Source organism: Sphaerodactylus townsendi, linkage group LG12 (assembly GCF_021028975.2).
Source record: "Sphaerodactylus townsendi isolate TG3544 linkage group LG12, MPM_Stown_v2.3, whole genome shotgun sequence".
In the NCBI taxonomy this organism is placed as follows: domain Eukaryota; kingdom Metazoa; phylum Chordata; class Lepidosauria; order Squamata; family Sphaerodactylidae; genus Sphaerodactylus; species Sphaerodactylus townsendi.
Genome location: NC_059436.1, coordinates 37,853,937 through 37,878,390, shown reverse-complemented (window position 1 = coordinate 37,878,390; position 24,454 = coordinate 37,853,937). Strand labels below are relative to the sequence as shown.

Here is a 24,454-nt window from a genome sequence, read left to right as displayed (position 1 = left end):
GGGAACTGAGCAGAACATGAATGGGTGCTGCAGGACTAGAAATGCAACAGGCTGGATTTGGAGTCCGTCGCCGTCGCCCACATGTTCTCCTCTTCTTTTTTACTGTATGGTGTCTGTTTGGAGGCAGGATCTCCCTAACAGCATTATAGGCCCCCAGATAAAGCAGTGCAGGAGATATGTACACGTACCTGCACGGGTGGTTATAAAGTTGACCGTGATACTAATGCCAATGTCCACTTGCTATCATAAAAAATTAATATTAATCTTGTTCCTTATCTGGGGCAAAACACATGCTAAATCTGCATTTCCCAATCACAAATGTTTAGAGTTCAGTATAGTATACTGTGGAGGAGCCGTGTGGCGTAGTGGTGTACCCCAGGGTCGTACCCCAGGGTCGAACACGACTGAAAGGGAAACTGTGCCATTTTTACAGTATAGTGTTTATTTATGTATTGACAGCAAATCACAACCTACATAAATTAGCACGGGGCCCCTATGCTTATGGGGGCTCGTGTGGGCCAATGTATAGTGTACATTGTACCAGGCTTACTCCCGGGTAGGAGAAGCAAGGAAACTCAAGATACTGAAAATCTTAGACACCTCTAGCATCCTGATGTTTCCCAGCAAGGCTTGCCCAGTATTTTCAAGGATACTTTCAAACCATGAGGACTAGAAGTTTTCTCCTTTAAAAAAGAAGAAAATGTCCGCTCTGGGAGCTGAATTCTGAAAGCTAGAGCTACAAGTTGGGCTTTTTACACACTCTCCCAAAAAGAGGGCCTGCACACAACCCCACTTGTCCTGGCCTCCATTTGGATTGTCAAGAATAACTTTGTCCCCTTTTGTTAAACTCTACTAGCCTTTTGGCACCAGACTCCATTTCCTGACATAGCTGCTGGGCCTTTACTGACTGCATAACTTGCTAGCTGCTATGCAGGGTGTGGGGAGGAGAGGAGAGAAGATGAAGATGAAGACTGAGAGCCAGCATGGTGTAGTGGTTAAGAGCAGGTGGATTCTAATCTGGAGAACCAGGTTTCATTCCCCGCTCCTCCACCTGAGTGGCAGAGGCTTATCTGGTTAACCAGATGTGTTTCTACACTCCCACATTCCTGCTGGATGACCTTGGGCTAGTCACAGTTCTCTCTGAACTCTCTCAACCCCACCTGCCTCACAAGGTGTCTGTTGTGGGGCTTGTAAGCCACCTTGAGTCTCCAAAGGTTGGGTATAAATCCAAACTACGCCTCCTCCTCCTCCTCCTCCTCCTCCTCCTCCTCCTCCTCCTCCTCCTCCTCCTCCTCTTCTTCTTCTTCTTCTTCTTCTTCTTCTTCTTCTTCTTCTTCTTCTTCTTCTTCTTCTTCTTCTTCTTCTTCTTCTTCTTCTTCTTCTTCTTCTTCTTCTTCTTCTTCTTCTTCAGGAAACTTATCAGCAGTATGTCAGGAGGGTCTGGCTTACTCAAATCCGTGTTAATATGCCACAAGGTATGATGATGGGCATTAGTTTAGGTAACATTTAAAATGCATCAGCATGTTTTTGGAAGATTATTAAAAATCTGGAAATGGTCAGATGCTGCTGTCAGGAATGTGCAAAACACATTCTAGAATTTTACCACCAGTCTTCAATTTTGGTTAAATGACTACCTTTGAAGCGTGTTTACTAAAGTGAACCTCCACCTCCAGAGGCAGGATACCTCTGAATACTAGTCTTGACAAGCCACAAGGGGGAATTGTTGCTTTCCTGCCTTGCTGGGGGGGGGGGGTCCCCTTCCTGGAAGACTGTACAGGTGGTGGATGCGATCTCTTTGTACTGATAGGTAACTTGTGATAGGGCAAATGGAACCTCTTTGCGCAGATACTGTATAGTTTTGACCGGTAGCTCTTCCGGACGCAAAAGTGCACAGTGATCAGTTTCCATAATACGATTTGTCCGGAAGAGCTAGCAGTTAAAACTATACTGTATCTGCACAGAGAGGCTCCATTTTTAACCAGGGAAGAGCCATTTTTTTCTTGTGGGGGGGGGGGGGAAGAGTAAGAGCTGTTGCTAGTTTTAAAATGTGGAAGACCTCTTTAAAGCAACCCCCTCCCCATCAAACCCACTCCCACACACACACACTCAGTGCTATTAAAAACTGGATGTTTAAACCGGGAGAAACAGAGTCGGAATAAAAAATGATGGAAAGCGGACCTTGAAACAGCAGTGGCACGCGTTGCTTACTGATTCAAATGGAGAAACACATATCACTGTATTGTCAGAAAGCTTTCGCAGCCAGATATTCAACTGGTTGTGGTGGGTTTTCCGGGCTGTGTGGCCATGGTCTGGTAGACCTTGCTCCTAACGATCCGCCTGCATCTGTGGCTGGCATCTTCAGAGGTGTATCACAGAGAGAAGTCTGGACACAATGTGTAACAGACTATGATACACCTATGATACATCTCTGAAGATGCCAGCCACAGACGCAGGGGAAACATTAGGAACAAGAGTACCAGACCACGGCCACACACCCTGGAAAACCCACCACAACCAAATATCACCACCTTTCTAGGGTTGGGATTCAGTTTTTGGGGAGGGTCAGTTACCAAGAGAGGTTTCGTTTCCTTGGGGATTTGGGGAACAGATCTCTGCGTGCATTTAGGGGATGGGTGATGGGTGTCAAACTCAAGATCGTTCAGATATTATGGACTACAGTTCCCATAATCCCCTACCAGCATCGTGCTGGCAGGGGGTGATGGGAACTGTAGTCCATAACATCTGGAGGGCTGCGAGTTTGACACCTGAGATTTAGGGGTTGAGAGGGGGAAAGACCAACCATTTGAAACTTATCCAGGAAAAATTAGGGGGTTGGGTTTCTCACCCATTCCAGGAAACTGAATACAAAATTGGAGGGGGGGGTTCCCCCTGGGGGGGAGAATGACCCCCCTTCCTACTTTGATATGGACCTGGGTAGGCCACTGTTCCTTGCTGGCTTTTACTGGTGCCGAGCGGTTTTAATTACACAGGGAGGGGAGGCGATGGAGCAAACGCTTTTCATAAATCAGCATGTCAATCTATCGACCAGTCAGTAAGCACACAAATACCTGCATGCCCCTCCTTCTGGTTATGGGTGGCTTCTGTTCGTTGGGAAATGCGGGGGGGGGGGAATGCTGACCAAAAATGCCCTGTGGGCGCGATCCTGCTTAAGAGGTGCTGAGCTCCAACGTCGTGGCGGAATCCATCCCTCTGTCACTTTCCCTCCTCCCGCCAGCCTGTCTGTCTATTCACCTGGCGAGGCGACTTTTTGGAGCACTGATTTTTGCAGACCTCGAATATTTTATTCATGAAAGGGGAAGGGAAAGAGGGCCTTGAAGGTTTGCTGTCGTCCCTGGTCGTCGAAGCGAGAGGCGCTTGGCACATGCTCAGAAGCCAGAGGCTCCTTGTCTTTGCGAACTCCGCCCAGATCTGGGAAACAGGACTTTGGGACAGGAGGGAAGCCCCTATGGAAAGTGGCCACTTTGCGGGTGAAGCTGGTGGTTGCATTTCTAGAGAAACGAATTCCCGAGGCAAGAGGGAGGCTTTGGAGGGTCAAAATTCGGCAGCAGCTTCAGGACAGACACCAGGCACCCATTTCTTGAGGAAGACCTCTTAAGAGACAACTGAACAGAAAGGAAGTACTGTATGGGGTGCTGTGTGGTTTCCGGTCGTTTCGCCTGCATCTGTGGCTGGCGTCTTCCGAGGATCTGATGCCAGCCACAGATGCAGCCGAAACGTCAGGAGAGAATGCTGCTAGAACACGGCCATACAGCCCGGAAACCACACAGCACCCCAGTGATTCCGGCCGTGAAAGCCTTTGACAATACGAAGTACTGTATGTTCACAGCGATTAGCCGTGAAAGCGATATGAAGCCTCCATGTTCAGTGGCAGACTATCTCTGAGCTCCAGGAACAACCATTAGGGAGGGCTGTAACTTTCGTGGACTTCCTGGCGGCCTCTGCCTTGTTCCCCTGGAAAACCAGGACGCACCTTCGAGTTGATTCCGTAAGAACGTCCTGCGCTTCTTCTGGAAGAGGCGACAGGCACGTTTCTTAGGTCCCTTCGGCACATGCGGAATAATGCACTTTCAATCCACTTTCAATGCACTTTGCAGCTGGGCGAAAATAGTAAAATCCACTAGCAAACAATTGTGAAAGTGGATTGAAAGTGCATTATTCTGCATGTGCGGAAGGGGTTTATAGTTGGGTAACTGTTCCACATCTCCCTCTGTTTTCTTTCCCTCTCCCCACCGCCACCCGGCAGGAGGGGAGAAAGACCCCACTGAGGGTTCCATTGTTCTTTTCAGCAGCGACCCCCTCCTCACCGTTTCCCCCACTGCCAGGTGCCTGGCAGGGGAGCGTTTCCAGGTCAGCTTTGATGCCCCCGTCCCCCCATCCGCAACGCCTTTTAATGTTTTGTTTTGCATCCCAGATGCAATTCCTCTCGCATTTTCTTTAGAAAAAAACTCCCGCCTTAGTTAACCCTTCTTTGGGCTGGATCCATTAGACGGCTTTAATATCCGTCCTTTTACAGCTGGAAGTTAAAGGCAGCTAACCAGATCCGTGAACTCTGACATGTACGCCGCCAGACCCAACAAGGAGTTGGGGGTTGGGAATGCGCGGGAGGGGGCTCAGGCTTCCAAGTGGGGCGGGGGGCCTTTTGGAAAAAGAAAACTACCCGGCTTCAGGGGGGTGGGGGAAGCAAGAGTCTGTGCCGGCAAGTTTCAGGCACGCTCCAGGCACGCTCGGTGAATCGTGCGCCTTCGTCGGGGGTGTGCCTTTGGCTGGACTCGCAGGAGTCTGCAAACTACGGCTCTCCAGATGTTCATGGACTACAATTCCCCTCAGCCCTGCCACTTGGCCATGCTGGCAGGGGCTGGTGGGAATTGTAGTCCACGAGCATCTGGAGAGCCGTAGTTTGCAGACCCCTGGAGCATCTTGCGTTTTGGAGAGCGCTGGGCAGCCGTGCGCACTAGGCAGGCGCTGGGGGCTCAGGTTAGCGTGAACTTTCTCCGGACTCCGCAGGCACACCCCCGACGAGGGTGTGTGAGAATCCCCTGTTGAACAGGGGAGGTGTGGAGAAGGAATTCTACCTGCTTTTTAAGTTGGGGAAACTCTTTTTTGCTTCCCCCTCTCCCCACCCCTGCCAACAACCGGTTTTGGCGATCCTGCCTAAATCCTTCCCGCTTCCTTCGCTGATTTCTTTTTTTGGTCCTGTCCAACTTGGGGAGAGTGCCCTGTCCTTGCCAAAAGTGTCACCTTTCTGCGCTCCTTGAATTGAACTCCGTGGTTTCAGTCGGGCTGCCTCAAAAGGTTTGCCAAGTTCCCCCTTGTCTTTGCTGCTATTTGTAAAAACCCGAGAAGGATTTCCTCTATACAAACTCAGAGATCCTTGTCGTTAGCGGCCAGGGGTTCACTCTTTTCCTAATATCCGGCCACAGCGAAATAAAGAAATATGGTCCCTTAGACTTTTCAAAAAGTCCGGATTCAAGAGATAAGCCAGCGGGTGCCCCTCCTTTGAGCTAAAAGCGCCGAACCTATTTTACCTTGTTTTGAAGGAGGGGGATTTTTTTTCCAAACAAGCACTGATATGATTTGCCCCCCTCCGATTTTCTGAAACGGCGCTGTTTTTTCTAAATCAGTTTTTGCCGTAGATTTCTTTTTGGAGAAAGAAGTAAAATCCAGTATCAATGGACCCTATCCTGAACATAATAATGAGGTTGAAATCTTATTAAATCTGGCCCTACTGAAGTGAGCAGTATTTTTTTTGTTCGACTAATAAGAGAACAAACCTCAACAGATCTACTCAGGAGTAAATCCCATTTTAGTCAATAGGGCTTACTTCCACGAACGTTTTCCTAGGAGTGCGATTGAAATCTCACCGACCTCATTCGAAACTGCTTCGAAATTTATCCAAAGTCCATTAGAATTCGATTTCACCCCTTTCCTCCCGAATGAATGGGAGCCATCATTTTATATTCCAGGATCCCTGTCTTAATTCGGGCCATCGATCAAACTGCAAATACCTCTAGTGGGTTAATTAGTTTCTGACGGGGAGAAAGGACTGAGGAAGTTTTCTACCACCTCTTTCCATTACGGGAATGAATCAACCCTATTCCCGGGAAAGACCACAGTTTGGAGAACCTTCCGCTTTTATACATCTGGTGAGACAGACGGTTTGGCTAGAGCAGGGGTGTCCAACTCTGCCGCCCCAGATGTTTACAGATTACGGTTCCCATCAGCCCCCGCCATTGGCCATGCTGGCAGGGGTTGATAGGAATCGTAGTCCATGAACATCTGGAGGCCAGAGTTGGACACGCGTGGGCTAGAGAATTCGCTGGCCAGCTCCAGTCAACCCAATGGCCTACTTGACCCCAGTGAGAGGTGGATTTCTTAGCCATTACTCAGAATCCCTGAGCAAACTTAACGAGGAAGCCACCCCCCCACTCTTGAAAACCAAATAAACCTACTAGGAGGGGGGGAGGGGTTACCTCTTTTGGGTGACCCCAGATCTCTCGACTCTAGAACAGTGACTGCTCTTTTTGCACGGAGGAAAAGGGGGGGGGGGGTTGAATTCCCTGGGAAGTTGGACTTCCCTGCAATCCGCATGGGATGAGAATTATTTCGGGGGGGGGGGTGTTGTGCGGAACCCCTCCTCCCTTCGCCCCGGCTCTTCTCTGTTCTTTAACTTTTTAATTTGGCTTGCCAGTGTTCAAAGGGCTCTTTCGGGAAGGCTGCCCCCCCCTCCCCCCCGCCCCTCTTGCGCCGCTGCCAGCGGGTAATTTATAGCTTCGCTTTCAGAGCCGCCCCAGCGAGCGAGCCCTCGTTCCACGCCTTGGCTGGGGCATAAATTACAAAGTAAAGACCCCCCCCTCTTCTCCTCGCTGCGGTCACTTGACGGGAAGGGGCAAGGTGGCCGCAAACCTGCCCTCCCCAGCAGGTGCGCTCAGGGGCGTGCGCTTTTACGCATTTCTATGGTGCTCTCCATCTTCCCCAGTGCTGGTGGTTACCCTGAAGGTTGATTTTGTCTGAAACAAACGGGGATTGCCTCCCCTCCCCGAGGAGGAAGGTTCCTTGTTGCCCCGACTCACAGCGGAATTCCCCGTGGGGTTATATCCTGTATGACCGTGGATCGAGTCAGAAACCTGATGGGAAACAACCACCTCCCCTCTTTTCACCAGTGGACACGTGGCGCGCGGGGAGTCTTTTTGGCCACCGGAAATACTCTTGCTTGACATTGTTTGGCAGTGTCCGTTCCTTTGGCGCTATCCATAAAGGCAAGTCTCTGCCCCGAGGAGCTTCCAAATTCATATCGTTCAGTGACTGGGGGATGAGGTAGAAATCCTAGGAACGTTTACGTGGAAGTAAGTCCCACTGAATTCAACGTGGCTTACTATTAAGTTGGAGCAGGTGGGAGTGCGGCTTGAAGCCTATCAGTTAGGACAGGGGTGTCAAACTCATGGCCCTCCAGATGTTCATGAACTACAATTCCCATCAGTCCCTCCCAGCATGAGCATTGGCTATACTGGCAAGGGCTGTTGGGAATTGTAGTTCATGAATAGCTTTAAAAGGGGCTTGGACAGATTTATGGAGGAGAAGTCGATTTATGGCTACCAATCTTTATCCTCTTGATCTGAGATTGCAAATGCCTTAACAGTCCAGGTGCTTGGGAGCAACAGCCGCAGAAGGCCATTGCGTTCACATCCTGCATGGGAGCTCCCAAAGGCACCTGGTGGGCCACTGCGAGTAGCAGAAAGCTGGACTAGATGGACTCTGGTCTGATCCAGCTGGCTTGTTCTTATGTTCTTATGAACATCTGGAGGGCCATGAGTTTGACGCCTGTGAGTTAGGAGGACACCCGTTCCTGATGCACCCCTTTGCAATGAGCCAGGCTTTTCAAAATCTTTCCTCTTGGTTGGATCCTGCTCCAAACTGATAAACGAATTCTGACATGCTACGCTTTCGCAGAAGTAAGCTCAATTTAAATAGGTGGTTGTTAATAAATTATATTTAAATGCCGCTACTCTTTCCTCTATTTCCCCGCTCAATACACTGCTTCGGACAGAATTCCCATCACAATCCACACTATGTACCTCCTGGACAGCCTTTTCTTGTATATGTATATAAGTGTATATAGAAGGAAATCCACTGGTTTTTGTGTGTTTTTTTTTGGGGGGGGGAGAATAGGGCCAGTTCTTTTCAGCATCAGAAAATCCGTGGAATTAGACTTTCTTCTGGTAACACTTGAATTTTTTTCTTGAAAGGCAGCAAGTATATTTAGGGGAAATGATTGTCAGGGATTTTGTTCAAAGCACTTAATGGGCTGTCAAAACGGGCTTTGAAAAATGGAGGTGGGGGGAGGTGCAAAACCATTATTATTATTATTTGCAAAGGTTGCGTTGGAGAGAACTTGCTGGAAGGCAGGGCAGACGTACGCGCCAAGGTGCCCTTGGATTTACTCGCGAGTAAATGTATCTTTGCACTTTCCCGTGCTACCTGTGCCCGAAAGAATTGATTGCGCGGCGGTTTGCTGAACAGGGAAATGGTTGTCGCTGTTATCGACCCGGCCGAAATTAAGCACTTAATCGCGGCAGCCTAACCAGCCAGGGGGCTGAAAACGGTCCAGCTCTGTTTAGGGCGGCCCCCTAGATTGCCAAGGCGGAGTTAAGCACGTGCTATCGGAATCAGTGGGGCACAGAAGATCAGCCGGACCCTACTGAAGAAGGAGGAATTCAGCTGCAGGAAGTCGGTGGCCAGGTTCATATTTAGTTTATACCCGTTTTATGCACCGATTTGGTTTAATCCTCTTGCCGGGAAGCTGTTTCCATTGTCTGAAGTTGCTTCCAACCCAAACTCAAGGCGAGACTGCGACGGAACCGGAGCGCCGGCTGCCGGGGTTCGGCTGCAACCGAGGCGTCTTGGCAAATGATCTAAACTCGAAAGAACCGGGGCCTTTCGACGGCGCCGCGGCGGAATCGATTCCCTCGGAAGCCGGGCCATTTTGCGCTCGCGTGAATTACTCTAGAGCTGAGTTTAGAAGCGAATCCCCCGATTTCTCTTTCCAAATCTTCCCATTTCAGATTCGAGGTTGGGGCATTGCCCTCGTGACGTTTCCCTATGTCTTGCAGTGGGGTGGGGGGTGGGATTGAGGGGGGTGGGGCCCTCCCAGGTTTTATAATTGGAGTTTGCCCAAGACTTTTTCATACAGCCCGGGATGGGGTGGGGAGGAATCCACACCGGTGAATTCGGATCGAACCCACGCCTAGAGTTACAACTAGAACCTTTCCCGGGCCGGGCCAGTTATCTAGCTAAGGAGAAGGACTAGCAGATGAGAACTCCTTTGTGTCTAGCAATATATATATATATATATATATATAAAAAAATAATAAAGTCCCCAAAGAGTCCCTGCCAGATTTCAGGGCTCCGGGGAGCTTTTCGCCCTCGGAATTTCCCCGAAGGACCGCGGAGGTTGCTAAGAGTCTTCCCGGGAATTCGCCCAAAGGCATCTCAAAATTGCTTCTCCCCCTGAAAAGAATGAAGAAGCGTCGCCCGGAGAAGACCATCAGCTCGGCCCCAAAGCAGACTGGGTGGCGGCGGCAGCCCTCAGCTGCAGGGCCCGGTTGCGGCGGCTCCACCGGTTTGCTGTCTCGGTTCTGCCTCCAGGAGAGAACGGCCATGGCCAGGAAGGCTGCCTTCCGCCCGGAGCATTTTGCACGCCACCCTGGAGACAACGAGGCGGAGCAATTCCAAGAGACCGCGAAAGAAGGAGGCTAGTAGTAGTCTCTCATCTGGAATTATTCTAACGTGACATTGGGGGATTCAGACTATGTCCTTTATTAGGCTTACCAGGAGGGTCCGCAAATTCATTCATTCTTTCATTCTTTCATTTTCTTTCTTTCTTTCTTTCTTTCTTTCTTTCTTTCTTTCTTTCTTTCTTTCTTTCTTTATCTATTATTTATTAGATTTTGTAGACTGCCTCATCCCCCATAGGGCTGAAGGAAGGAAGGAAGGAAGGAAGGAAGGAAGGAAGGAAGGAAGGAAGGAAGGAAGGAAGGAAGGAAGGAAGGAAGGAACACCACTGTATTGTCGAAGGCTTTCATGGCCGGATTCAACTGGTTGTTTTCCCGGCCATGTGGCCATGGTCTCGTGGATCTTCTTCTTAACTTTTGTTTGAGGATGCCAGCCACAGATGCAAACAAAAGGTTAGGAACAAGATCTACCAGACTTAGGCCACACAGCCCAGAAAACCCACCACAACCATTTGGAATACCACATTTTAACCAAGCTGGCCTTTGGGTCTCTCTCCCCCCCTGACTGTTGCAGCTGGTCTCTTCCCCAGGAGCCCAAAGAGGCTGTGGATCTGCCGCCTGGCTCTTAGGCCCCTTCCACACATGCAGGATAATGCACTTTCAACCCACTTTCAATGCACTTTGCAGCTGTGTGGAATAGCAACATCCACTTGCAAACAATTGTGAACCCTAGCCCTTTCCCCAAGCCAAAGAAGCTTTTCTGCTTTGTGTATCGCAGATGCTCGCCTTTCCAAAGCAGTTGTCAGAAGGAGGAAGGAGAGTCTGGGGTTTCATATCCCCTGGGCCCAGCAGCCAACCTGCAACGCAGCTGAGCCAGCAGAAGCAACAGGCGATGCCCTGGGGAAGAGAAGATGAAGAAGAGAAGGCGATGATGGCCTGCGGGTGGGGGTGGGGACGGGACCCAGAAGACTCAAGTAGGAACACAGCCAAACTGGGAGTTTGCACATACCAAACGTGATGGGGTAGGGGGCTTGAGAAATCATTCTGTCCTGTTCACCTTCCCCCAGGTTTCAATCCACTTTGCAGTTGTGTGGAATTGTGAAAATGGATTGAAAGTGCATTATTCTCCATGTGTGGAAGGGGCCAGAACCTACCTGCCTGCCTTGTTCTTATCTCCCTCCCCCCCATGTTTTATCTCCCCGTTCCTTTCCGTTTCCTCTGTCTCTCTTTTCTTCTTGCCTCCTCCATCTTGAAGTTTGATGGAAAACCCACCACAACCATTTGATTTCTAAGGTTTAGTTTCCTTTCCTGTTCATGTCCCCCCATCCTTTGCCTCTGGGTCCACAGTTTGTTAACCCACCTGCTGACTTGGCCAGATCCCTCCTTCACGTTTAATAAACTGGTGGGTGCACCTTTGAAATAATCCCACCCCCCCCCCCCAGCTCCATATGATCCTCTCAACAACAGTTCTGTCAAGTAGGCAGGGCTGGCTGGTCACCCAGAAAGGTGCATGATTGCTCTGTATCCTGCCTGCCACTCTAACCTGTCCAACTCTGGTGCTTCAGATGTTCATGGACTACAATTCCCACCAGCCCCTGCTGGCATGATCAGTTGGCGCCAGAGTTGGACACCCCTGCTCTAACCATTGCACCTCTCTCTCTCTCTCTCTCTAGGTGACAGGTTATAGCCTTTCAATATAGTGAAGGCTGCCGCTGTTCTCTGTTGATGGATCATGTTAAAAGGATGCAATCAGGGATGGTGAATGTATTTACTGAAAGCTTATTTACTTAAAGCTCATGAGTTAACTCACTGAAAACGTGCAGTTCAGTTCACCAGAGCATTTAAGATTTATTTATTAAATTTGTATCCTGGCCATTCCCGACCAAGGCTGGGCTCAGGGCCGCTTACAGAGATTAAAAGAATAGAAAAATATAATACATTACTATGGCTGAAAACCTAGGGTTTACATATTCTCAAATATCAGTCCAACAAAACAAAATTGTTGTCAGAACTGTGCAGAATGGCCCTTGAATGCCTCTCCTTTGCTGTAGGCAGCTGGTATTCCTTTATCAGTTGCCGATACGGCAAATCGTTACTGCATCAAACCTCCATGTTCAGTGGCAGTATATCTATTGCACAATACAGGCTGCGGTCAAAAAACCTGGGAGCCCATATTTTATGTTACCATTTTGGATTATTTTTACCAGTATTCTAAATTAGGCATATGAAGCACATTGGCAAGACCCCCCTGATTTTGCACAATTAATCCTTTTAAACAACTGAGTTGTAAAATGTTATCTTTCTCCTCCCTCCCTCCTTCTCCCCTTCTCTCTCCACTCTACCCTGCCCTGCCTCACAAAGGAAAGGGAGATTTATGGGATTCTGCCTATCCATTTCCATGCAAATCTTTGCAGTATGAGGGCTAGGAACTTGTTGCTAGCAACTTAAAACCACACTGCTTAGGAACGAGTTTTTGGCATTCAGTATCCCACAGCCTGACTGATGTGTCGGCATCCCTGTCTCAAGAAATTAAATGCAGAAAACCCAAATTTGGGATAAGTGCCCGGAGGACACACTTATATGTCTTTGATCTCAAAGACACTTCTGTTGGGGAGTTTGTTTGAAATCCTCGCTCTCGCTGTCCTGAGATTCTCCTCTGGGCAATAGTGAGACTAGGGCCCCACCCCTTCGTCATTTTTACATTCATCACACAAAACCTTAATCATTCCCACCTTCAGACAAGCCTAGATTTATGAGGGGTTTTTTCAGGCTTAAAATACATTATTCCAAAAAGGTGTCCACTTTGGAGAAATCTTCTCTCCCAAGGGCTGAAAGGTTATCAGGAACGATAAATGGTTTCACCTCTGGCCTTCCTTTGTCATTGATGGATGACTGAAGCTTGTCTGATATTCTTTTGCTCCCATTAGCTTGACTGGCCCTTAATTGTTTTAACACCTTTTCCTTCCCTCCGGACAAAGTTTGCTGCTCTCCGATCTCCCCTCCCTCCCCATCTTCTCATATTTGGCTGTTTTCTTTAGTCTTTTCTTGATCCATTGCCTTCATTTATTCAGATATTTATAGCCTGCTGTTCTCTCCAAAAATCATTTGATCATCTTCCTCCCCTCCATTTTATCTTTACAACAACAGCCCTGCGAGGTAGTGACTAGCCCCAGGTCACCCAGAGAGATTTCAAGGCAGCCAAATTTGAGTCTCCCAGATCCTAAACCAGTGGTGGCGAACCTATGGCACGGGTGACAGGGGTGGCACTCAGAGCCCTCTCTGTGGGCATGCGCAAACAGAGTCACCCCCCCCCCCACACACACACACAATTAGGCCGGCCTGGACCGCTGGGCTCGATTATTAGCATTAAACCTAAGACCTAGTTTTAGGGAAGCAGTGTAGGTAACCCTGTTAAGCGCTGTTAAACCCCACTGATTTTCATGCAAAGAACTAAAGCATGATCCTTTACCTGGGAGTAAGCTCGATTGCTGGCAATGGGGGTTGCTTCTGAGTAAACCCTCCTAGGGTCGTGATTCATCCGTTGGAAGAGTTTTACGGTTGCTTCAAAGCAAAGCCAACTACCACCAAGCTTACTCCCGAGTAACGCACGCCTCGGAGCCAACTGTTTTTTCTGAACTAAAACCTCAGTATTCGGGTTAAATTGCTGTGTTGGCACTTTGCGATAAATAAGTTGGTTTTGGATTGCAATTTGGGCACTCGGTCTCGAAAAGGTTCGCCATCACTGTCCTAAACCAGCACTCTAGCTGTTACATCGTGCCAGTTCCCTTTGGATTTATAGGCCACTGCATTCAAAGACATGGCACAGGGTCTTCAGGACGTTCCCACCCCACTAGTTCAGCCCCATTCAGGGAATGCTCCCATCCTCACTGCAGATTGTGGTTGAACACTACGTTTGAGTTCTAGAGAGTAGAACTTCTGCCCCGGCTGCAATGTGGGTCCATGTGAGTTTTACCCAGGATGGAGGCATTTCTAAAGATTGCAGGCTGCCAGAGATGTCTCCAGCAGGCTACAGAGTGGCCATCCCATGGCACCCTCAATTCATGTAGAGCTCAGAGGCAACGTAGCAAGACTTAGCATCGTCCCCCAAGATGGCTAGCAAATATGGTAAACAGCAGGCAGACTCTAGCCTGGACAACCTGGTTTGTTTCTCCACTCCTCCACGAGAAGCCTGATGGGTGACCTTGGGCCAGTCACAGTTCTCTCAGAATTCTCCCAGCCCACGTGGAGGCAGGTAGTGGCAAGCCACCTCCGAATGTCTCTTGCCTTGAAAACCCAATGGGGTTGCCATAGTTCAGCTGTGATTTGATGGCGCGCGCGCACACACACACACACACACACACACAACATCTATAGTGCATTAGGAATCCCAGCTCCTTGTTAAGCCCTGGGAAGGGGACAGAGTTACACGGTTATGAATTTGCTGCCAGAAATGTTTAGCTATACCAGGCTGGATTAGCCCTCACTCCACATGCTTACTGGTTTCCAGAGCTGAGAACAGGAAGTGATGTCAATGAGATGCTGGAGGCTTCCTGGGACGTAGGCAGAGAAGCCTAGCAACTCCAGGTCTTTCTGGGCATGTCTAAAGCAGACCATCAATTCCATTCTGAACATTGTCGTCCCCTACAGATTTTTGTTTACTATCACAGCTGCCAGTTCTTTAGCTGGTTGTTGGCCTTTCATTACAACTCGAGCCCCACTCAGGGGCCTATGACGTTCATGTATCAGCATAGCATTTGTGCAGATCCCAGCAGGGCTGCCTTTTGAATCTGACAACTTTTGTCAATGTGAAGGTGTTTCAAGGGCGGCCCTAGTATTTTCAGAATGGCGCCCAATTACCACTGGGACTACCTCAAAAGGTTTATGCTATATTCACTGGATCTCAATCTTCAACTCACGATTATTAACCTTCTCATGTTCTTTTTCATGGAATAATAATGAAATAACAACAATAACAACAATAATGATTATTTAGAATAATACAATAGCGAATAATAATATAACAGTAACAGTAATAAAAATAGTAATAATTGACAAATTCAACATCTGTCAGATTCAGAAGGAGCAATAGACTGGGGAAAAAATCAAGATCAGTGTATTGTTGAAGGCTTTCACGGCCAGACACAATTGGTTGTTGTGGGCTTTCCGGGCTGTGTGGCTGTGGTCTGATAGATCTTGTTCCTAACGTTTCGCCTGCATCTGTGACTGGCATCTTCAGAGGTGTATCACAGGGAGAAGTCTGTTACACACTCTCTCTGTGATACACCTATGAAGATGCCAGCCACAGATGCAGGCAAAACGTTAGGAACAAGATCTACCAGACCATGGCCACACAGCCCGTCAGAGGTGTATCTATGCAAACTGGAGCCCGGGGACAAAACCTGAATTTGGCGCCCCCCCCCCCCCGCCCCCGGTATGGGCGGCCACCCTTCCCCACCATGATCAAACAATGATTTTTTTGCACCACCTCACAAAACATCCCCCACCCCCAGCAAAACATACATGGCTCTCTCCCCACCAACTCTCTTTCCTAATTTTGTCCTTACACCAACCCTGTGAGGTAGGTTGGCCTGAGAAACAGCTCCAAGCCAGTTCAAGGGGAAATTAACTTTTAAGCTGTAAATCTCTCACGAATCACCCCCATCAGAAGATTTACCAAACAAATGCCAGCATCATCTCTCACAGATCACCCCCACCCCCAGCAAAACATACATGGCTCTCTCCCCATCAACTCTCTTTCCTAATTTTGTCCTTATATCAACCCTGTGAGGTAGGCTGGCCTGAGAAAAAGCTCCAAGCCAGTGCAAGGGGAAATTAACTTTTAAGCATATAAATCTCTCACGAATCACCCCCATCAGAAGATTTACCAAACAAATGTCAGCATTATCTCTCACAGATCACCCCCCACCCCCAACAAAACATACATGGTTCTCTCCCCACCAACTCTCTTTCCTAATTTTGTTCTTACATCAACCCTGTGAGGTAGGCTGGCCTGAGAAACAGCTCCAAGCCAGTTCAAGGGGAAATTAACTGTTAAGCATGTAAATCTCTCTCAAATCACCCCCATCAGAAGATTTACCAACCAAATGCCAGCATCATCATCAGTTCTGTTGCTGCTGGGCTCCCAGCTCAGCTTCCCTTCTCCTGTGCTGCTGGGGAGAAGGCTTGTGAGTAATGGCACGTGACTTCAGGGAGAATGAGGCACCCTGGGTCAGAGGGAGGGGAGGCGGAGCTCCCCAGTCCTGCTCCTGGGAGCACAGTGGGATTTCTCCCCCGCCCCTGGACACTCCAGGCCACCGTACAGAGTGGGCGGGGCTACAACAGGCACTGGCAACAGTTGCTAAGGCCTGCTGAATCAGCCTGTGTGGAGGGACGTTTTGGCGCCCCCCACATGACCACAATGGATGCGCCCGGGGACAAGGGGCCCAAATACGCCAGTGCAGCCCGGAAAACCCACAACAACCAATCAAGATCAGATTCACCCTCAGTTATGAAGTTCACTGGGGGAGTTGGACCAATCATGCCTCTCTCTCAGCCTGACCTGTCTCACAGAGTTGTTGTGAAATTAAGATGAAGGAGGCAAAACCTATGGAAACCCTCTTGAACTCCTTGGGGGTAAGGGGAGATTAAAAATGTGATGTTTTAATTTTTTTCAGTATCTGGCTCTTCTGCTTGTCTTCTTTCAATCTTTCTGTGACTTTGCACTCTCTTCTTCTGGCAAGACTTGTGGGAGAAACCCTTCTGGTCCATACTCAACATACTTTAACCAAGCATCAAACTGTAGTTGACAAGGCAGGAAAACTGGGTCCATCTCCTGGCTGGAATGTCCCTTTCTGAAATGCAACCACCTCCAGGAGAGGGGGGGGGCATCATTTTAAATATGGATTACAATGCTTCTATGAAAGACAGATGTGAACTGTTACAAATGTTTATAACGTGGCTTACCATTGAACAAAAACGTATTAATGAAGGAAGCTCGGCTGATGGGGACTGATTGGCATGAGGGAATAATTACAAGATTTTCACCTCTCAAAGCTGGAAGGCTAAGCTAGTCAAGACCCGGAGCAGTGACCCATTCTGAAATTGTTTATATGTTTTAGAATGGTCCAGGAGTCAATTAAAGAGAGGGAGCTGGGACCATCTCAGTGAAGACTGAAATAGAACCCAGTTTTAATCCGAGGGAAAAGAAATGTCTTTTACAGCAAGGTCATCTGCCAATAAATAGAGCCACAACAGACTCTTGCATTCTTGAAACCACTTTTTTTTTTTTGGAGAATGGGTTCAGGTGTGCAATTTTGTTTTTCTGACCTAGCAAAAGGAATCCTGTAATCTTTGTTTGAATCTGGCTCGTCAGGTGGTCTTGCCACCTCTGGGTTGGGAGATTCCTGGAGGCTTTGAGGGTAGAGCCTAGAGAGGGTGGAGTTTGGGGAGGAGAGGGGCTGAGGTGTATCAGGGGAATGAAGCCGGAAACAACCTGGGGAGGAGGGCCTTGGGAGGCTTGCATAGAGAGTGGGGGTGGGGCTCAGAGGGCAGGGGCTGCCCACCCCAGAGCCCGCCCCCAGCCTCCATGCAGGCTGAGCCCTGCCCCTGGCCTCCGTGCAGGCCCATGAGGAGCTAGGGAGGCCTGCAGGAGGAGGCCAGGAGGTGGGGTCAGTGGCAGTGGGCAGCCCAGGCAGGTGCCTGGCTTCCTGCCTCCAAGCCCCACCCTCCCCGCCTCCCTGCAGGCCAGTTCCTGAGCTGACCTGCAGGGCTGGGGCTTGGAGGTGTGCGCCTCTGGAGAGGGGCCATAGAGCCCACCCTCCAAAGCAGCAATCTTGGACATCTGGAGATCAGCTGTAACAGCAGGAGATTTCCAGGTGCCACTAGGAAGTTAGCAACCCTATCTAAGGGCTTAACAAATGCTGCTGGGAAACCATCATCAGATTCCTGAGGTAATTTAGGCAATTTACCTGAAAATGCTGCCCTGGGGTGCAGGGTTGGGATTTGAATTGGGAATACTTGGGAAGGGTGTGTGTTCATTTTTCTCACTGTACTTTTTTTTTTAATGAGAAAAGTATCCCTCTCCACATGGTTGAAGCCCTGACGATACCTGCCTGTAAGTGCAGGCAGATCATGTTCCAGGCAGACCATAGGCAGATGAAGTTTCCGCTCCGATTGGTTACCTTGGTTACCTTGGCTCTGGTCAATAAGAACCAGGCAGGCTGAGGAATGAGGCTTTCTTGGAGGGAGCTACACCAGGCCAAGTGGCCAGCCAGCCAATCAACCTCTGTCCTTCCTTTTCTCAGAACTAGGCACAAAAAGGGTGCCCCACACTGGAGCTTTTGAGCAAAATTAGTCCAACATAACATTGGACCAGTCCAGAACACTGGGGAAACCCAGCTTCAAACCCCCACTCAGCTATGAAGTTCCTGTGTGACTGATCGTATTCTTCTAGTGAGGAGACAATTTGGGATGGGGGTCATATCAGCCACCCTGAGCTCCTTAGAGAAGAGAGTGGGGAGTTTTAAAGAAACCGCCATTAGATATACCATGGTGAAATCTGGCAGTTCATTAATATATACCAGTGATGGCGAACCTTTTCGAGACCGAGTGCCCAAACTGCAACCCAAAACCCACTCATTTATTGCAGAGTGCCAACATGGCAATTTAACCTGAATACTGAGGTTTTAGTATAGAAAAAACGGTTGGCTCCAAGTGCGTGTTACTCAGGAGTAAGCTTGGTGGTAGCCAGTGGCTTTGCTTTGAAGCAACTGTGCAACGCTTCAGACGGGTGAATCACGACCCTAGGAGGGTTTACTCAGAAGCAAACCCCATTGCCAGCAACCGAGCTTACTCCCAGGTAAAGGATCACGTTTTCGTTCTTCCCATGAAAATCAATAGGGTTTAACAGCTCTTAATAGGGTTACCTACACTGCTTCCCCAAAACCAGGTATTAGGTTTAATGCTAATAATCTCCCTGAAATAATTACGCTATTATCACATGACGAACTCTATGCATGCGTGCCCACAGAAAGGGCTCTGAGTGCCACTTCTGGCACCCGTGCCATAGGTTCGCCACCACTGATATATACAGTTTAAGGAACTTTTAAATTTTTTCGTTAAAGCATATATTTTCCTTCCTTTTCAAAACATAGAACAGCATAAGGGACCTAAACTGATTTTTAAAAAATTCTAGAGCATGTTCAATACGTGTTCTACTTTACAAAGCAACATAAATTTTAAAAGACAGCTATGTTTTTCCAAGGAGTTGACATTTAAAATATCGACAATGGAAGAGACACCCAAAGGGTGTGTGGACTGAGAGGCGAGAAGGGAGAGATGGGGGTCTTGGTTGGAGAGATGTCAGCTCTTCATCAAATGCGAAATAACGTTCAGATACCTAAGAGAGGGGCTGATTCCGCACAGGCCAAAAACAGCAGTGTGAAAACAGTGTGAAAACAGTGTGAAAACGGTATAAACCTTTTTACACTGTTTTAAACCCTTTTACATCATTTTCACACCGTTTTCACACCACTGTTTTTGGCCCATGTGGAATCAGCCAGGGAGAACTGATTTAGTGTTGCAGAGATTATGTTTACTGTGGTATTTCATACCTGGAAGTGAAAAGACCACAGGGAAACGTCCCTATCAGGGATCCAAGAAGAAAGCAAGGTTTGAACAACAGACTGGAAAGATGGCATTTAGGCTTATTCCTGAGTTATTCATCCCAGTCAAGGAAGCATCTCTGCACCAAGTGGTCAAGGCAGGTCAGACACTGTTCTCTGACCTCTATGGAAGCTTGGAGAGCAGGTTAATTAGTTTAAGCAACTGTGAATCTCAGAACAATTTAGCAATGGGACAAAGTGGGAACGGATCACAGAACCAGAGTCTATTCCTGTTGAAGCTGCCCGATTTGAACATCAGGTAGACAGAGAATGGCAGAGATGGGGCAGCCCCATTGAGTGGGTGGGGTCAAGTCTGATTCTTTGCTCACGTCCCACTGTGTGCAGGACTGTGCATCGTTTATGGAACCTCGGGCTCAAGGTCATGTTTGCAAGAACATGATAGGTGCAAAAATGGAAAACTTTGTCTATACTGACAACAGAAGAATGGCTTGTGAAGTTAGTGGAGATGGCTAAACTTAATCCTCTGATCAGAGAAAAGAACTTATCTAAATTCTTGGATAACTGCATTTATTTCATGCTTGTAACTTAATTTGCTGTTTGGAAAAATATCAACTTCAACTGGCAAAATTGTCACTTGCATTATCAAAGTGACTGGTTTTGTAACATGTGCTGCTTCCTCTCATCCCTTTCACAAAAAGTTCCTTTGGGTGCAACTCAAAGATCAATCCATCAACATTCAGCAGATGGCAGCAGTGCCAAAAATATGAGAGCTGTGTGTCAGCAATTGAGAGAGAGAGGTGGGTTCTCTCCTCCCTCCATCCTAAACCAGATCAATAAAAAGAGAAAAATACAAATATACTTTCACAGCTATTGAACTTATAACTGAGCTGTACCAACCCAGGATTTTGGAAGATTGTACACCATTGATTGTACACCATTGATTTTTTTGATCTATCAAGAAGGAGGAGGAGAAGATGATGATGATGATGAAGAGTTTGAATTTATACCCTCCTTTCTGTCCTGTAAGGAGACGCTAGGCTTTTCTCTCCTGTATGGAGATTTAAGGTGGTTTGCAAATTCCTTTCCCTTCCTCTCCCCACAACAGACACCTCATGAGGTAGGTGGGGCTGAGAGAGTTCTGCCACAACTAGGACTTAGCCTGAGGTCACCCAGCAGGCTTGGTGTGTAGGAGCAGGGAAACAAATCCAGTCTACCAGATAAGAGTCCCCCGCTCAGATGGAGGAGTGGGGAATCAAACCCAATTCTCCAGATCAGAGTCCACCTGCTCTTAACCACTGCACCTTGGGTTTCAGTTGTATTTTTGCATATATTTAATAAGTCACTTAGAGTCCTGTGACGGGGAGGGAGTGGGGAACTCAAAGTATAAATGCTTAGTTTCTTCATTGATAATCTGCCTTTCTCACTGAAACTCAGGAAGGATTACAGAATGAGAAGCCAACACAGTAAGAACATTATGATGCATACAAACAAGGCAATGAAAAGAACATAATGCAACAAACGCAACAAACAAATCAATGATAATCCCCTCCTCAGTTTAAATAAAATAAAATAATTCTAGCCTAGTGTGAGGTCAGAGAAGGAAGGTGGCATGGTATAGCCTGGATCTCATCAGATCTCAGAAGCAAGCAGGGTCAGTACTTGGAAGGGAAACCTCCATGGAAAATTCCGCCTTTCTCTCCTGTAAGGAGACTCAAGGTGGCTTACAAGCTCCTTTCCCTTCCTCTCGCCATAACAGACACCTTGTGAGGTAGGTGGAGCTGGGAGAGTTCCGAAGAACTGTGACTAGTCCAAGGTCACCCAGCAGGAGCGTAGGAGTGCAGAAACACATCTGGTTCACCAGATAATCCTCTGCCACTCAGGTGGAGAATTGGGGAATCAAACCCAGTTCTCCAGATTAGTGCTCTTAACCACTACACACCATTACACCAGGCAATGACAAACCAACTCTGTTTAATCACTTGCCTTCTAAACCTCTTGCTGGGGGTTGCCATAAGTCGGCTACAACTTGATGGCACTTTACACATACACAATGTAAGTTTAATTGAACTTCAGGACCAAAGAACACAGTATGTGGAAGATCTATGAACCGACAGTCAGGGGGTTGTAGTAATTAGAGTTTTGGGCTAAGATCTGGAAGACCCAGGTTCGAATCTCCACTGTGACATGGAAACTTGCTGTGTAAGCTTGGGCCAGCCACAACGTACCTCACAGGGTCGTTGTGAGAATAAAATGGAAAATGGCGTGATTTGCTTTGAGTTCCCATGGGGGAAAGACAGGGTATAAATGAAGTCAATAAATAAAATCTCCTGATAGTCTCTTGAGCTTTCAAAAGCAACTGTAGAGGTCCTTGATTGGGACTGAGGCTGCTTGGGCTGCGTGGTCTTAATCTCCCCCATCCATCTGCCTGCTGGCAATCACGCAGCAGTGATTAATGGAGGGGGAGGAAGGCAAAAAGGATATCTATAAGATATTTCTATATGAGTTAGCCGCAGTGGTTAAGAGCAGGGGCATTCTAATCTGGAGGAACCGGGTTTGATTCCCCGCTCTGCCGCCTGAGCTATGGAGGCTTATCTGGGGAATTCAGCTTAGCCTGTGCACTCCAACACATGGCAGCTGGGTGACCTTGGGCTAGTCACAGTTCTTCTGAGCTCTCTCAGCAAAACCCACCTCACAGGGTGTCTGTTGTGAGGGGGGAAGGGCAAGGAGATTGTAAGCCCCTTTGAGTCTCCTATAGGAGAGAAAGGGGGATATAAATCCAAACTCCTCCTCCTCCTCCTCCTCCTCCTCCTCCTCCTCCTCCTCCTCCTCCTCTTCTTCTTCTTCTTCTTCTTCTTCTTCTTCTTCTTCTTCTTCTTCTTCTTCTTCTTCTTCTTAGCCCTCCCCTCCAATAGTGCTCCTGCCCTGATCCAAATAGGGTCTCCAACCAAGGCAGCATTTGGAGCACCCAGTCTTCAAACCAAATATTTGAAAGAGACCATCTGGCATTCCTCCTGCCATGCCTCCAAACTGGGGATGAGCAGGGCTGATGCAAGGCATTTTTAAAAAAATCCTAAGCAAGATATACCCATCTCATTCCCTTCTGGGCTGGCGCTACCAGCCTGGGCAAAGAGTTGATGCCAGCCAGCTGCCACCTGTGCGACTGATGGATGGGAACAAGGAAATCCCCGGGAGGCCATCAACACCTTTCTTGTTGTTCCACTTCAAGCACTCATGGGTGTGTGTGTGAGGGGGGGGGGGGGCTTGGCCAGAAAACCAGCCCCAGGGTTTGGCAACTGTTCCCCATGTTGATGTTTACATACATTTTTGTCAACAAGTTTCTCCACTTTTCACTGCCAGTTATTTAGACTCCTCTGGCTCAAGTATGCCTATTGTAAGAATGCTGTATTTACAATCTGCAGGTTGATACGGAGCAGGCATAATACTGATTTCTTGACGTGCAAATAAACGTTGGACCAAAAACGTGTACGTTTCACAGGAATAATTTAGAGCAAGAAAGCAACTTTACTGCACAAAAAAATACAGCACCAGCAATCTGCATAAGGGAGAAGAACCCCAGGACTGCCTTTCCCCTGGCTGCTGGTTGAAAAACAAGAACTCAGACACATTCATGAGGGCAGCTGGCGATCCCACTGTCTCAGGATAAGGAATAAACTATTGGAGGTCAGATAGACTCCTCCCTAATTATTCACAGGGGTACACTCTATTCTCGAAGATTGGTTCTTTGCAACCTGAGACCTGGCTCACTTCGGTTACCCTTAAAGAACATTTCAGGACTCTTCCTCGGGGTTGCAATGAATCGCTGCTGCTTAAACTCGTGTTTATTTTTTTCCAAATGCGGATCCAGTGGCCTTTATTGCTCCTCAGAGAAACCTCCTCCCCAAGAACCACCGCTGTTACGAGCCCACCTGGGAAAAGCACTTGTGAATTGTGAATTGCTGGTGATTTACTTCCGTTCAGATATTCACCATAATGGTCTTTTCCTTTCTCGCTTTGTTTTTTAATTATTCATATTTGCACATCCATTTCACGTTAATGGAGGGGCGGGACTGATGGTTAGTGTGGGTGGGAATTGTTGGAGCAGAAGATGGAATAGTTGTCGTGGATTCTTAATCATCTGTTTAATTGTTCTGGGGACTTTGCTAAAAATATAGCCATGTATTGGTCCATTATTTGCATAGCAACTGAGATACGGAGGGAGCATTTGTAGAGGCAGCTCTTCCCCTTCCAAGATCCTATATGGAATGTTCAGCTTTATAAACCTAAGCTAATAGTTCTCTGGATGGCAGGCAATATTTAACAGGCACCATATTTGGAAGGAAGCAGGAACTGAATGTTCAGTAATGTTTCTCCTTATTCACTCCCAAATCAGTTGCAGCTAAACAGTTCTAATCTTTCCTCAGTGTGGCCAGCAACCATAAGCTTTCATGGGGCTCTCCCTTGAATCCTCTTCAGTTGCTTACTGGCCTTGGTTGCATATACAAATGAAGTGCAGATGACTTTTTCAGATGGATGGAGACTAACGTCTCTCAAACAGAGGCATAGCTAGGGAAAATGGAGGGCCCCCCAAATGTTCGTTTGGGTTTTTTTGTATTTTTTAGTGTTTTTTCAGTTTTTGGCCTGCAGGGGATGCAGTTTTTAGACTAGCACCACCACAAATTCAGGGTATCTTTAGGAGACTCTCCTGATGATGCCACCCAGGTTTGGTAAAATTTGGTTCAGGAGGTCCAAAGTTATGGGCCCTCAAAGGTGTAGCCCCCATCTATTAGCTCCCATTGGAAACAATGGAGAATGGGGCACCCCCTTTGGGAGTCCATAACTTTGGACCCCCTGAGCCAAACTTCACCAAACCTGGATGGTATTATCAGGAGAGTCTCCTAAAGTTACCCTGAAAGTTTGATGCTGTTATACTAAAAATTGCGCCCCCTGCAGGCCAAAAACTAAAAACAATAAAAAATACAAGAACACAAACCTGAATTTTTGCGCCCCTCAGGCGCGCACCTGGTGCAATGCGCACCTCTGGTCTCCTTGTAGCTTCGTCTCTGCTCTCAACAAGAAACTCTG

General features: G+C 47.9%; 1 protein-coding gene across 1 annotated transcript in view; it reads left to right on the top strand.

Moving 5' to 3' along the window:
* Positions 1–24,050, top strand: part of LOC125441528 — a 42,461-nt gene extending 18,411 nt beyond the window's left edge. Inside the window, exon 3 of the mRNA XM_048512137.1 lies at positions 22,792–24,050. The gene's annotated coding sequence lies outside the window, so the exon portion shown is untranslated. The remainder of the gene's footprint in view (positions 1–22,791) is intronic.
* The last annotated feature ends 404 nt before the right edge of the window (positions 24,051–24,454 follow it).